The sequence below is a fragment of the Megascapheus bottae genome, unplaced genomic scaffold (assembly GCF_031878675.1).
Source record: "Megascapheus bottae isolate mThoBot1 unplaced genomic scaffold, mThoBot2.hap1 HAP1_SCAFFOLD_77, whole genome shotgun sequence".
Taxonomy (NCBI): domain Eukaryota; kingdom Metazoa; phylum Chordata; class Mammalia; order Rodentia; family Geomyidae; genus Megascapheus; species Megascapheus bottae.
In genome coordinates, this window is record NW_028327771.1 from 917936 (window position 1) to 933992 (window position 16057).

A 16057-nucleotide genomic window follows, 5' to 3' on the forward strand; every position below is an offset into this window, starting at 1 on the left:
AGGCAAGCACTTTAACCACTAGGCCAAACTCCCGGTCCCCACACCTGAAATTCTTATGCAAAACTAAGTGCTCAGCAATCTATTTTCTGAAATAAGATGCACATTAATGATAGACAATTCTAACCTAGTTGGCTAGGGATTATGAGCTATATACCTGATTATAGAGATTTAAATGTAATCAATTTTAATAGCCTCAAGAAAATCTGTAATATTTTCTAGAAGCTAACGTCCCAGTGATGTGATACTTTATCTCTAGGCAAAGGATGAAGAGGGAAGCATTTGTCAACTAGATAGGATATTCTCTTCTATAGGATACCCAGAGTTCATTGCCCCTGGCTTCTTTCTAGATCGATCCCATTGTTCTAAATGAATCATGCTGTCACAGCTGTGAAGAATGACTAGGAGTTTTGTAGTCAGGACTGGATATAATGGAAGTGCCCTAGCAGCTTCCTGGGCTCCATCAGGGCAGCAAGATTAAATTTGAGCTCGAGTTTTGAAATGACAAAAAGCTGTTTGACTGCATTTTCAATATGTTTATCAGGAGAAAGCTGTAAATACGAGATAACTCCTGAAAGAAATTTAGAAGTTGAAATGAGCATCTAACAGTCTGAAAGGAATCTGCTGCCGTTGAACATTACTCATGTTTCTATTGCCGAGCACCAACACTGCACTTTTCCTCCCAGAATTATTTTTAACTAGCTTGGAAGTCATCCAGGTTTAACTCCTCTCCAAAGCAATTCTGTAAATGTGAGAGGGGCTAGCTAGGTTCTGATTCAAAAGACAGGTGTACCTGGATGTCTTTTGTATAGCTGTGAATATCGACAGGATGGTTCTCACTTATCATTCTGCAGTGGAACAGCTTAACTGTGAAATGCAGTTCCTTCCAAAGGTGATGAAACCAGCAAGGCAGCTCAAAGGTAAAGCCATGCTAATGCACACATGCTTATTTTACTTTTTTCTCTCCTCAGAAAATATTCAGGTAATAAAATGAAAGCTTTAAGATGGGAGACATTAGAGACAGCAGTACATATTCAATAGGAATGACAGTTCAAATTTAACATGGAAAACATGTTCAATACACCAGTGCAAAATAAATACAAGATAAGCCACATATAACTTCATTTGAAACGTGCCATGAAATAAATTGGCTATTACCAACTCATGGTTTATCAAGAAAGAAAAAAAAATGACTATACATTAACGAATGAAGAAAAATAGGTGGAATCTGATCTAACAATTATTTCTGATGGTCCTTTGCTTCTTATTGAAAGAAAAAAAGCTAAATTCCATTATGTCTTTTTCATCTGCTATCACATTGATATTTTAAATATTCAAACATTATAGCATTCTCACTTATAGGAATATTACAGACTTCATAGGAAACTTAGACATTTGACTAAGTATGTTTAAATAATGGGACACCAAAATAGATTAAATATTTAGTATATTGAATATATGCTACAATGAATATATATATGTGTGTGTGTGTGTGTGTTTAGTGTTTGTGAAAATTGCTTTTAAAATAAATGTTCATCTTGAGTAATGTTTTCAAAAGAGTTTGTTTACCAAGTGGGAAATCTCCAATTTATTCAATTTTTAGGACAGTTTCAAGTCCCAGTGTAAAACCTCACATACCATCCTTACCATAAACTACTCAATCACCTGATTAATTTATTATTACTGTTGATACTATCTGTCTGGTTCAGTGCAATCCACTGAAAGGATTGGATTTATTCACTAATTTCTATGAATAAAATAGAGCTTAAAGGACCACCTGTCAGGCATGATGGCACATACCTGAATCCCAGATATCCAGTTGATTAAGACAGGAGGTTCTTTTAAGCCCAGGAATCAACTGGAAGCCATTCTGAATAACAGAAAGAGACTCTTTAAAAAAACAAAAGAAGAGAAGGAAAGAAGAGAAAGAGGAGGAGGAGGAGAGGAAGAAGAAGAAAGTTGGAAGAGGTGGAAGCAGAGGCAGAAAGAATAGGATGAATTAAATAAGAAATTAGATTTGGGAGTAGAGCTGTGGCTCAAGCTTCTTGATCTATCCTTGAGCAAAAAAAAAAAAGCACAGGGACAGACCCATGTCCTGAGATCAAAGTCAAGGAACATCCCTCACTTACACACACACACACACACACACACACACACACACGCACACATGCGCACACATGCACACACACTAGAAGTTTAGGTTATTAACACTGTAAATCAAGCAGGCTTGAAAAAACAAAATGTGACTTTTAAATTTTCTATTGAGCTGGACCTGTGGGCTCACACCTGTAATACTAGCTTCTCAGGAGTCTGAGGATCAAGGTTCAAAGCCAGCCTGGGCACAAAAGGATCTGAGACTTTTAGCTCCAATTACCCTCTAGAAAAGTATGAAATGGGGCTTGGCTCAATGGTAGGTTGATAGATGGTAGGCTGAAGAGCTCATGGACAACACCCAGGTCCAGAGGTCAAGTTCCACAACCTGGATATCTTTATCAAAATACCATTTTATTGCACATTAGAAATTATTTACCTATGAGTTATAATAGAATTATGCTAGGAATCATCATTTCATAGGAGGTTTGTGTTTTATAGACACATATGTGATGAATAAATGTTCCTCATAAGTTATCATTTCAGTAACAACACAAATCATTTTCATTTTCAAATGAAACCAATCCCTATGAGAAGGCTTTCACAAAATTGTATGACACAATTTGAAATTACCTTTATTTTTCCTCCTTTCTGGAAATTGATTATTGCACCACAATTTTCCCATTCCTTGAGCTGCCATCTGGATATTTCAGACTTTGTGGTCCAGAAGTCAATCAACCTAATGCACGACTGTAGCCATCTTCAGAAAATCCTCACCTGCAGCGTAAAACATGATTAATTTCTTGACAGGTACACTTGAGTCTTCCTCTTGTCCCCCTAGTCTATCCTCACTCTTAGGAGTTTTGTGTGCTTTTCTTTCATCATTTACATGGAAGAGCCACTGTTCATAAAACTGTCCTTGTGAAGATTTATCTCTTATTATTAGTTTGCTGTGCTGCAAAATCAACCTTATGTACAAATAAATGAAATGAGCAATCTGAACTGTAATAAAGAGATTTAACACAATATTTGAGAATATTGTGACTGAGACTGTTGGTCTTTGTTTTCTTCTTCTTTTAAATTTTTTTCTCATTTTAGTGTAGATTTAGGCATCTCTTTACTATACCTTTTTACAACTGGGGAGTGGAGGGAATTAACTTGGTTTGATAGAGGCATTAGACAAAAAAAATAGGGAATTCTGGAGAAGAAATTAATGACAATTTTCAAAATTTAGGAAATAATTATAACTTGGATAATAAATAAATATTACTTTTATATGGTACGTTGCATAAAGACAGTCCTATTCACCAAGTAAAACATATTGGTTATGGTATATTCTGGTGAATTTATCTGTGGATAAATAGGTAAAATATCAATACATGAATGCATGATTTCATCCTAAGGGATGTTTTGTGGAAAAATGTATGAAATACTGGTTAAAATTCATTAGTCTGAAAAAATAGAGGTTAAATCATCATAAATTCAGTAAGTCTATATGTGTATAGATTACACAGAGAAAAATAACCATGACTGTTATACTATATAATTCTGTGGAGCTTGTGAATTGGCTATGCTTGTAGTTCTCTCAGATGTTTCTTGTTGTCTGTGCTATAAGCCATAAAGGATACAATTGAAAAAAAATACTTTTAAGTGTGAAGTACCCTTCGTGACAAATATATTTGGTGACAGTTTTAACTGTAGAATGATTCACAAAGATGACTTCTAGGATGGCTTCATGTTAATAGAAAAATAAGTTCCATGCACAGTATGTTTGAGAAGCACTGACCTAGTGGCTTTCCTCATATTTTAGTGCTTGTGCAAAATGGTAGTGGACATGGTGAGTTTTCTTTTGTTTTTGTTTTTTTTTCTTTTTCTGTTTTGCCAGTCGTAGGGCTTGAACTCGTGGCCTGGGCACTGTCCCTGAGTAATTCAGCTCAAAGCTAGTGCTCTACCACTTGGGCCACAGCACCATTGACTTGGTAAGTTTCTAAGAATGTGTCCTTTTCTAAAAGTCATGGAACCAGGTGGTGCTTTTTTTTCAAGATAATATTAGGCTTTCTTTTCTGTGGTGTAGGCTTTTTAAAACTAGATTAAAGAATTCTGGAAATGTAGTTATCATTTTCCATCACTGGTTATACAGTTGAAGACATTATTAGCAATTATTTGTTTTATGTTAACTATTTGTCAGATATATCACAATCCAAACATGACCAAGTCTTGAGATCCTTTGAGAGATTCTGTAGAAATGATTGAGCAGTCAGTATGCAAATTCTAAGTGGAAGATGTATAACTGTAATATCAAGCAGAATTAGGTAGGTAGGTAGCAAAAATCGTGTTCTCCTCCCTTCAGGGTTTAATGACTTACTGGAGGCATTCAATCATTGAAGAGGCACCGAAGAAAGTTTCTTTAATTTTTTTGAACCTAAGAATCCTAATCTCTGCAATTGTCCTAACAACTGCCACTTTTTTTTTCTTGTGTCAGTTGTGGTGCTTGAATTCTAGGCCTGGGTGCTGTCCCTGAAATCTTCACCTCAAGGCTAAAACTCTAACCCTTGAGCCACAGCACCACTTCCAATTACTGGTGGTTAACTGGAAATAAGAATCTCATGGGGGGCCGGGAGTTTGGCCTAGTGGTAGAGTGCTTGCCTAGCTTGCACGAAGACCCAGGTTTGATTCCTTAGTACCACATACTTAGAAAAAGCCAGAAGTGGTGCTGAGGCTCAAGTGGTAGAGCTCTAGCCTTGAGAAAAATCCAAGGACAGTGCTCAGGCCCTGAGCATAAGCCCAGGACTGGCAAAAACAAAACAAAAAAAAACCACACACACAATTAAAATATCTGGGGCCGGGAGTTTGGCCTAGTGGTAGAGTGCTTGTCTAGCATGCATGAAGACCCGGGTTTGCTTCCTCAGTACCACATATGTAGCAAAAAAAAAAAAAAAGCCAGAAGTGGTGCTGTGGCTCAAGTGGTAGAGCCCTAGCCTTGAGAAAATCCAGGGACAGTGCTCAGGCCCTGAGCCCAAGCCCAGGACTTGCAAAAAAAAAAAAAAGAAAAAAAAATCTCGTGGGCTTTCAAGCCTGGGCTGGCTTTGAACTATGATCCTCAGATCTTAGCCTCCTGAACTAGGATTACAGGTGTGAGCTACTGTTGCCTTCCTTTCCCTTTGGAAAAAGATGACAATAATAGATTTGGAGATAATTTTATGTGTTTGAAGATCTGGAAAGTAATAGTAATAACTATAATATATATGAATATATGTATATATGCATATATGTAATATATATATAAATATATATATTATAAGGGATGGTAGTAAGGCAAGAAAAAAAAGAAACCTGGACTGATAAAAAAATTATGAGAGAAAAACTTTTCTCTGTGTATTTTCATACAAAAGAAAACCTTATAGATGTTAGAAATGCCCCCTATTCCAAAAAAATTCTTTTGCAATACCAGTTATGATGAATAACTTTGAGACAGTTTACCTATAGGAAGAAGTGCTTATTTAGCACTAATTTAGTGAGATTTGGGCTTTAAATAGCCATCTTTAGTTAGGACCAGGTTTTATTCTTCTCTGTAATATACTGGAAGGGGTAGGTTTGGACAATTTGAGAGACGATTTTTAGCTTGAGTCTTGCTCTTCAGGTACCTTTTAGTTTAAGCATCAAAATACAAATTTATTCTTGAATATTTTTTCTCTAAAGAGACTGAAAGATCAATACATTTTGTCAATCTTTGCTTTTTAATTCCAAGATCTACCCAACAAATTGACATACAGGGAGAATAAAATCTGTTTTCCACTAGCACTTAGTTAATGGTATCTGCAATAGGAGGATTCCAAGGACTTTTCAAGTTGGTGCTGTTATTATTCGTATTGCAAGGTCACAGAAACTTTGAGCTTAATAGCAGGTAAAAGATGGCTTAAACTTAGGAGTCCCAGGGAACCTTTGATCTTACCTTTTATCTCCCCTGAAGTCTTCTTTTATTCTTTGTTTGGCTCCACCATTTACCAACTATCTTGTCCGGGAAAAATTGCCATTGGCCTGGCAAAGGACACAGTCAAGTTGATACTGATTTTATATAAATTAAATAAAAGGGTTGTGCTTCATCTCTTTGACAACTAAATTACATGAGGCTCACCTGAATATCAGAGCTTGTTACATTCCCAAAAAGCTGCATAGGAGGAGCAATGTCATTTGATGCTATTAATGGCTTAAATGCCTTCAGGTTTGGTCATTCCTTTGGATCTACTTCTAACTTTACCAAACCAAAATGTTTAAGCATGAAGAATTCATTGTAAAGACATACTCAAGGATACTTTAGAAAATGTGAGGAAACAATGATTCTTTTAAATGATAAGTACTGCCTGTATTTGTTAATCACAGAATGTACCTACTATCTGTGTAACTGGTATACCAAAGAAAGCAGAAAAAAATGACTGGAAGAATGCCATGTAGAGTTTAGAGCACAGGCTGTTTTTCTTTGATATAAGGAAAACAAGAATATAATATACTATGGACAGGACATACCATGTATTACTTTCCTGCTTTTTTATATAAAAATGTCCACAAACATATCTTAAAGCAATACCAATATATTACCGCACTCTCAGAAGTCTGGGTACAGTGTGTCTAAGGTGGGTCCTTTCTTGGTACCAAGATGGTGGCAAAGCTGTTCCATCCTGGAGATGAGGAGTGGATATTAGTTTGTGTCGTCATTCAGCTTATGATTAAATTTAGTTCCTTTCAGGCCCTAAGGTCTACTTAAACCTTGAGGTCTACACTCTTGTTGGCAATCATCAATAGCTGCATATTACTTTCCCTCCTTTCTTTTCATGTCCTTTCTCATACCTGCCCTCATGAACAAGTCAACATCCTCTTATACTTTACATCTCTCTGATTCCATAGCCTTCTGAATCTCTCTGAACTCCACAAACATTTCTCTGTTTTGTGCCATTAGATGGATCCCACTAGAGTGGGATCCTCTTCTTATTTTCACATCCATAATATTAACTACATCTTCAAGTGACTTTAATCACAAAAAGTTATATTCATAGGAACCCAGGACTCAAGTAGTAGAGTGCTAGCCTTGAGCTGAATAGCTCAGGGACAGAACCTAGGCCGAGAGTTTATGCCCATGACCAACCAAAAAAAAAAAATAGTCTGCACAAAATAGAGATTTCAAGGGCCTGGAATTTGGCCTTTTGGTAGAGTGCTTGCCTAGCATGCATGAAGCCAGCATGATATAGAAAAAGCCGGAAGTAGTGCTGTGGTTCAAGTGGTAGAGCTCTAGCCTTGAGAAAGCCCAAGGACAGTGCTTAGGCCCTGAGTAAAAGGACTGGCAAAATAAAAAGACATTTCAAGAGCTGCATAAGGGCAGCTATATTAGGATCCAAGGGGACCATTATACTCTTAGGGAGCAGATGGTATAAAAGTTCCACAGTGTTGACTAATATTTACAATGTCTCAGAACTCTTGAAAACTATCATATTTAGAATATTTTATTAGTCAAAGTTGACTTTCACTTTTTGTACAACTTTTACTTTTTTCATATATTTTTTTATTGTAATTAATAGAAGGGTTACATGATATTTGCCAGATAGATGGTGCATTAATTCCCATACATTGATACCCTTTCACATGTCTTGGTCCCCTATAACTTTTACTTTTTATTAATTACAATTTACCATTAATTAAGTAATTATAGTTATTTCTAGGAGAAAAAATGCAAGCAATTGGTCTATGTATGTCCCACTTCCTTTCCCAAAACAAAACATCTTTAACTAATCTCCTGTGAATTTGGTATCTTGTAAATAGAATACTGACTTTGGCTACAAGCAAAAGACTTGTTGCTCTCCTTAACAGGATGTCACTGGGTGAGGATTACCTGTAGTGAAGACAGCATGAATATAAAGCAAGGATATTTGTGTATATCCTTTGCGCACTGCCACCAGATGGCATGTCAAATGTTTATCTGAAACCCTTAATAGCTATAACTTTGAAGTCACTTAGTAAAGGTGGAAAATAAGTAATTTGATTCCTTCTAGTTGGATTTGAAAAATCTAATACTCACAGCTGTTGGAGATAACACAATCACATACTTAGAAATTCAAGTACAACATGGACATAAAGATATATTCTAAGTTAGACACTGGTGATTCATAATTGTAATCTTTGCTCCATTGGGGGCTGAGTTCTAAGGATCATGGTTCATAGCCAGCCCAGGCAGAAAAGTCTATAAAACTCATCTGAAACTAACAACCCAAAGGTGAAAAGCAGAACTGGGGTCTACGTGGTAGCCTTGAATAAAAAAGCTAAGAGAAAGCATCCAGGCTAAGTTCAAGACCTAGTATTTGCACACACACACACACACACACACACACACACACACACACACACTAAAAATAATAAATTATTAGGCACATTATAGATTTTGCCTGTACCGAGAGGAAATGTTCATAACTCAATATGTTGGTAAATAATTCCAATCTCTCTCATACAATGGTAAAATCAGAGCCACTTTTTGAAGCAGTGAAAATGCCTGGTGTAATTTCAATAGTTATAAATCAAAATTAAGCCTAGAAAACTGGACTCATAAATAAGTGCAGAGACTCCAGCTGGTTTTATTCTAAAGGCACTCTCAGATCCATTTGCATGAAGCTGACATGAGTATGGGAAAAGGGAATTCTATTTTAGTACAATCAGTTAGGAGCAGTCCCCAGGATTTAAATTTCCTAATAGGGAAATATACAGCAATTAATTTTTAAAGATTGAATTACTAAATGGAGAAATACAAGTTCTTATTTGCCCTTTGATGATTGTTTCTGTTCTGTAGAAAATTTCTAGGATTATAGATGAAGATTGAGGATAAGGAATTCTTTCATTCAACCACAAAGTCAGTAAGACAAAGCATGTAACCTACATTTTCTTCTAATCAAATCTGCTGTTTCTTTGATGAAATTGGTTTGGTGGGCTTTTTCTCAGCTTGAACTTAACCACATAAAATGAAACTTCATAGATTCTGACTCTAAATTCTAAAGATTAGAGAAAAATTAACCATCCTGACTTTTCTGTTTTAACCAGACTGCTCTAAGACTTAGAATGAATTACTTCAGTAAACAAACTGAGAAGATTGTGAAAGACCACAAAAACAAATAATTTCCAGAATTTTTGTTGTTTATATCAAATGTCTTATCTGTGGCAGTTAATGTAGAGGTTCACCCAGTTAGTTCCAATTGTATATTAACTTTTCCAATGAAAGAGAAAAATGACTCAAAGAAGTAAAATAACTAACCTAGCTGACACAACATGTAAATGTAGGAGACAAAGTTAGGAAATCCAGTCCCCTTTCAAATTCCTAATATCTTTTGTTTTTCTTAGTCAACTATATGAATATTAGGAGTGTCATTTTATTTATGTAGCCATTTATATGTTTATACCTGATGTCTCCTACTTAAAAGTACTATAAAATCTTTACTCAATACACACTTTTATTTTTATTCCTCAAAGTCTAAAATGCAATGCCATGAAATACACTTTTTTTTTGCCAGTCCTGGGCTTGAGTTCAGGGCCTGAGCACTGTCCTTGGCCTTTCTCAAGGCTAGAGCTCTACCACTTGAGCCTCAGCACCACTTCCAGCTTTTTTGTATGTATGTGGTACCAAGGAATCGAACCCAGGTCTTCGCTCATGCTAGGCAAGCACTTTAACCACTAGGCCAAACTCCCGGCCCATGAAATACACTTTTAAGTTACTATTATATCTGCACTTTTAGAAATAAGCAAACTATATCAAGTTGAGTTAATAATGCAAAACTTTGATCCTACTTACTGTCCTTTTCCTTTTCCATATTTTCCTTTGGTAGTTAATGGTAGTAGAACTATTTTTTTAAGTTGTAGAAATATCACAGTTCATTTACTCAGCATGTATTTCTGGAGCACAAACCATTATGATGTTCTGTTTGTAGTCATGTGTTTGCTTATTTGCTGATTTATTTTGCCCTTTGTACCAAGTGTAGATAGGAAGAAATGAAACAGTTCCCCCACAATGAGCAGAAGGGACATGATTGTATCCTGAAGAGAACCTAGAAGAAGCAAGGAGGCAGCCAAAACAGGCTAGTTATTACCCAACTCTCAATGCCAGATATGGCTATATTTTGCCATCTCTAATCTTGATACCTCCTATGTAATTGGTTAGGTAGAATTAGTTTAGGTAGATTTTTTTTTATTACCAGGTATTTGCTCTTTACCATATCCTCATTCAGTGTTTTCTTACTTTAACTTTATTCCTCGGGGCTTTATCTATTCCTTATTCAGATGTTTTTACTCTTTTGGATGGATTTTTGTTGATTTAATGTTTGTTTTTGTTTTTGTGCTGGTCCTGAACTCATGGATTAGGTGCTGTCCCAGGGGCTTATTGCTCAAGGCTTGTGCTCTACCGCTTGAACCACAGCTCCATTTTTGAATTTTTGGTGGTTAATTGGTGATAGGAGTCTCCTGGACTTTCCTGCTTGGGCAGACTTCAACTGCAATCCTCAGATGTCAGACTCCTGAATAATTAGCAAATAACTAGCATTACAGGCATGAACCACCAGTGCCCAGCTGGATTGCCTTTTAAATGTGCATTTTCCTGTGATGAAAAAAGCCGTTCACGTAGCCTACAACATAGTCTGTGGGAGCTATTGCTTTCAGGACATGCAGCAAGCTAATGTTTATTTCCCTTGCCTTGTTTGTTATTTTCCTTTTCAATGTTTCAATACTAGTAGCAGAGGCACAGATGACTTAACATTTCCCACTTATGAAACCCCTTTACAGAGTTTTATCTCTTCCAGATCGAGCATTTAAAATTAACTATGAGACTTCTCTATTGTCCTTGATTGGAATGCTGGTTCAGTATTCACAAAATGAACATTTTGGCTGGCAGCTGAAGAAACAATGATTGATCATGGTACTTTCAAGTTGTACTAACATGAAAGAGCTGACTGATGAGAAGGGATGAGAGCATTTGTCTAAGTACTGCCCCAGTAGAGTAACTCACAGTACCCAAAGAATATAGAAGGAACAGAGAAAAGGAAACAAACAAACAAAAAAAACCCCTCCCCTTAATTCTTAATATCAGGTCATTATTGCTGACACATTTGATGTGATGGGGAAAATAGGCTTTTTGTTAATGTGTCATAAAATAAATAGGAACGACACAGTGGCAGATGAAAGCTTTTGCTTCTCTCCATTTTATCGCTTTTAAATGTGGCTTTTCACATTCTGATTAGAATTTTAAACATGCATGGGAATTAAGAAGATATGGAATTTATGAAAAAATGATCTCCACCAAGTAGTTTCTTAGGCAGATTGGAATGCTTTGACCTTGAAAAGATAAATCCAGAACAAGTTAAAAACAGTGCATTATATTGCTGTGAACATATACAACTCCTAGCGTGTTGTATATCACAGATTAACAATAAAATAGAACAATCAAAAGATGAGGATGAGACTGACTTTCAAAACATGATTTACTAATGCAATTTTGAATGATCCCAACTGTATTTTGTTCCATTTATGAAAGAGATCTTGCCTTTCCTAATAAAGATCATTCAGATATAAGATAACCAAAAAGCATATTTTTCTAAGTTCGGCTTATTTATGTTCTAGTAAAAGTAAAGGAAATTAGTAAGGATTAGGATTTCCAGTAAGGATTTGCTAGTTTTCTTTCTTGTTAGTTTCTACAGCCTTCCCAAATGAGTATGAGATAAAAATTGAAAGCTTTATACATGAGTTTGGGTAACCTCCCAATAGAATGCTTCAGTTGATGCGCAAGAAAATTCATCTATTTTCAAATAGGAAAGACCTTCAAGGATGTGCCTTGAAAGTAGTCCTCAGTTTGTTCCTGGGTTCTTATTAAGGCTGATTATAACTATAACAGGCTGGTGATATGCTATGAAGACCAGTGTCGTAAAGAGAACCAATGAACTGACTGATGCAATCCTGATCATGAAAAAAGAGAGAAAAGAAGTATCACACATTTTCACAATGCCATCTTGGAATAACACTGCTTTATTCCTTTATATTGCTCCGTACATAGAAGGTTGGGGGGGTGGCTTATATTTAGACCTTATTATTTATACTTTCTTTTTGCCAGTCCCGGGACTCGAACTCAGGGCCTGAGTGCTGTCCTTGGGCTCTCTCAAGACTAATGCTCTACCACTTTCTGGCTTTTTCTGTATATGTGGTACTGAGGAATTAAACCGAGGTTTTGGTGCAGGCTAGGCAATCATTCTAGCACTAGGCCAAAACTCCCAGCGCTTTTTAGACCTTACTAAAGAACTAAAATGAAGACTTCAACAATCTTTCATTTTCTTCAAACCTAATAGTTTTTTTTAAAAAAAAAGCTCCTGTGTATATGGATGGCTAACAAAATATTTTATGGGATAACAGGTCACTGTGAACCTGTCATGGTGGGTGAGCCTATAAATCTGATTTTGAGAAAAAGCATTTCCATTTACATGGCATGAGAGTATTGAAACTAGTTCTCCTCAGCCCCTCTTCCTCAAATCCAACATTTCACTCCTTTCTTTATTGTATTTATATATCTACCTACAAAGATAGCACCGCTATTAGAGATTCCTTTCCTGCCTCCATCTGAAATGTAGTTATTGACTTTTGAATTATTAAAAGAAAATGCCTTTAGAAAAGTGTCTTCGCAGAATCGTGAAGTTATTGAGATGGTATTGTAAATTTTCCAACCCAGCTTAATCCATCACATAATCTGTTGTGTCCAATAAGAGAACAGATATTTCAGATGGGTCTTTGGAATCACCATAGGTAAGTGGTCTGTGTGATCAGCGGGCAAAGAATGGAGAACAAGGTGGTTAATATTCATGTTCATGCATGAAATAACCAGTGAAAATATTAACATTTTAAGTTTGATCTGTAACGTTCTTTTTCTTTAGTAATTAGAATTAAAGTTAGGATCTCCTCTTGCATTCCAGGCAAATGTTGTGGAGTTCATATTCACAACTATTTTTGTACTTGCTTTTTGAGACAAAGTCCAATTAAGTTGCTTAGCTTAGCCTCAAATTTGTAATCCTTGTGACTCAGCCTCCCTATTAGCCAAGATTACAGAATCAAGCAACCATACCAGTACTGTCCATTTAAATAACAAATTATGATTTTCTTTTCCGAATCTTATTTTTATTATGTTTAAGTGGCTTTGCAAAGAAGTTGTCATTCTACGAAGCAGTTTATGGATACAATGGCTTTGAACCACCTCCACCCCTTTTATCATTCTTTCTATCTCTCCCAAGGCTACCCTGTCCCTCAATTTCATTAACTTGTAGGATATGTACTGAATTTTAAGACTTCATACTCCCGTCTGAAATACAGTTTTCAAATGCGTATTCAGATCTATGCACATGCTGGTATGGAAGTCTGAATTCAAAGCCCTGCACTCTCACTTGGCTTTTTCCCTTGAGGCTGGCAACCTTCTGCTATACTTTGGCTTCTGGCTTTTTGCTCATTAATTGGTGATAGGAATCTCTTGGCTTTCTCTGCCCTGGCTGGCTTCAAATAATGATCCTTAAAATCAGCCTCCATAGTAGCTAGGATTACAGGAATGAGCCATGAGTATTTGGTATCAGTGGTAGTTATTTGATATACATTGTAGTCCCATCCCAGCCTACTCAGTATGACACTATGAAGATAATTGCTCATGATATTTCTAAGCAAAGAAAGAAGTCCAGAGATGTAAAAAATATTTTCCTTTTCCTAACTTACATCATCTTTGGTCCAAGGCTTTGGTGGCCTGATAATAAAATACATTGGGAAATCAATCTGTTGTGTTATCCCTGGGTATTTTTTTAAACTCAATACATAAAAAGTACCACCTGACATATGTTTTGGGGCTATATCACTCATACCATAGACACTTCTATGAATACTTTTATATTTTGGAATGTTCCATTTTATAATGCTCATGCTTTACATTATGCTTTGCATTTCAGGCTAGGTACAGATACTTGCTAATTGTGCAAGAAAGCTAATTGTGCAAGTTAGAAACTTAGATATGACCTAAATCTTGATGTAAAAGCGACATGTTCACCTCACAGCATTCTGTTTGCAGTTTGTTCTTTGGAATATGAGTTGATAAAAGGGTTTAGATTTTTTAATTGCTATCCTTTTATTCCCTTCTTTCAAAATAATTGTTTTATAGATAAAAGTCTTGCATATAACTCATTTTTCTACTTTAGACTCTCCTCTAGGCACTTTTCAAGACCATAGAAATGTAAAGTGTTTCCTTCTTTCCTACCTAGGATCTTCAAAATGAAAGTGACCATATAGTAGTAAAAATCAACACAGTAAAAACAAAAACCCACAAAAATAAACAAAAATTAAAAAAAAATTCTAAAAGGGTAAGCCAAATAATTCTGGCTCTTCAGCTCAAGGCCACCACCCAACGCTTGAGCCAAGCCCCACTCACCCCCATTTTCTAGAGGTTAATTGGAGATAAGAGTCTCAGGTTCTTTTGTGCCCAGGCTGGCTGTGAACTTTGATCCTCAGATCTCAGCCACCTGAATAGCTATGATTACAGGCGTGAGCTACCTCAAATCTGGTTTTGCTTATCTTTTTAAAACTGAGACTTCTGTAGAGAAATATTTTAATACTAAATACTGATATGTTTGACCCATTCAAATAGCCATTTCCACTGTCTTAATTCCAAAGTTGGTTTATTTATTTATTTATTTATTTATTTATTTATTTATTTTTCTACAAAAATAGATTCTACTTATCCCAAATAACTTTCAAAATTAAAAAAAACACTCCACATATAAGTCAGGTGTTTAAATTATCAGCTCCCACTCTGAACCTTACTGATTCCATTAGCATGGCATTCTAATTGACTTGGTTATCTAGTTTCCCAGACCACAAAAGATTAGAAACAGTAAAGAAGTAAAGCTTAGTAGAGACACAGTGACAGCAGAAATGACAGCTGACATTGCAACACAAGAGAAAAATAATGCGGGCATAGAACTATATAGCCACATTGTGCAGTAATGGATGCTCACAAAGATGAGCCCTAAATCATTAATTAAGGGGATTCAACAGATAATATTATGTTTAGAGAGCTTTCTAAGTGAAAGAAGAAAGTAATTACATGTCATAGAGATTCTTATCTAATGTTTCTTCTTGAAACTGATATAAGCTGAAAAAATACAATTCTCTAGACTAGTCCAGCAAAATGAAGTGTTAGTAATCCCATCACTAAGTTATTCTACTGAGTTTCTAACAACTTGGTCCTAGTTTCCATTTTTACTGGATTTTAGTAGCTGCCTTGTTAGAAGAAAAAAGAAACCAAAAGTAATTCTGAAGAAAGTTATTTTCTCATCCTACACAATGCTAACAACATAATGATTCTGAATAGAAATGGAGAAGGCACATACCAATGACCTAATGATGGAGTTGTGGAAAGTCTTGCATTCTCATTTTAACCCGGACTAAAAAAAGGACCAGTAGAAAGGTTGAATACAGAGTTTCAATTTTACCAAACTCAACAAAATCTGCAAATATTAATTCTCATTTAGATGCATAGTACTGAAGAGGCCATGACCTAATCAACCCATCATTCCAATACATCTCGAGAGAGAGAAAGTCTTTGTTTCACCAACTTAGTGCCAGCCCCTACCAGTGACCAATAAGTCTATTATCTTCTCCCTGGGGAGGGAAGAGGGATATGGAGGGTGTAGTAAGTGTTTTCTAAGAAATTGCATTTGAGAGTATGGACTTGTTGGATGTTGACTTTTATGTGTCCTTTTAATGTGTTTTTATGTAACATTTTACAGATTACTTTTTTAAAATATTGTTTCCATTTATTAAAGAAGATAACAGCCGTATTTTGCAGAAGGACAGAGGACTGGGAACAAGTGAGATAGGTTTTATTTTCTTTTTTTTCTGAGTTATGTGATAATATGTTGCAGAGACATGATTC

General features: G+C 35.9%; 1 long non-coding RNA gene across 2 annotated transcripts; it reads right to left on the minus strand.

Annotated features, from left to right (window-relative positions):
* Positions 1 to 2711: 2711 nt before the first annotated feature.
* LOC150039234 (uncharacterized) lies at positions 2712 to 15573 on the minus strand. 2 transcript variants are annotated; one of them, XR_016534466.1, is made up of 4 exons: positions 15513 to 15573; positions 6685 to 6764; positions 6041 to 6126; positions 2712 to 2865 (listed from the first exon to the last, which is right to left on the minus strand). It is a non-coding gene; the product is annotated as an uncharacterized LOC150039234 (long non-coding RNA). The 2 variants fall into 2 exon arrangements; XR_016534465.1 differs by lacking the exon at positions 15513 to 15573 and adding an exon at positions 9911 to 10069.
* Positions 15574 to 16057: the final 484 nt, after the last annotated feature.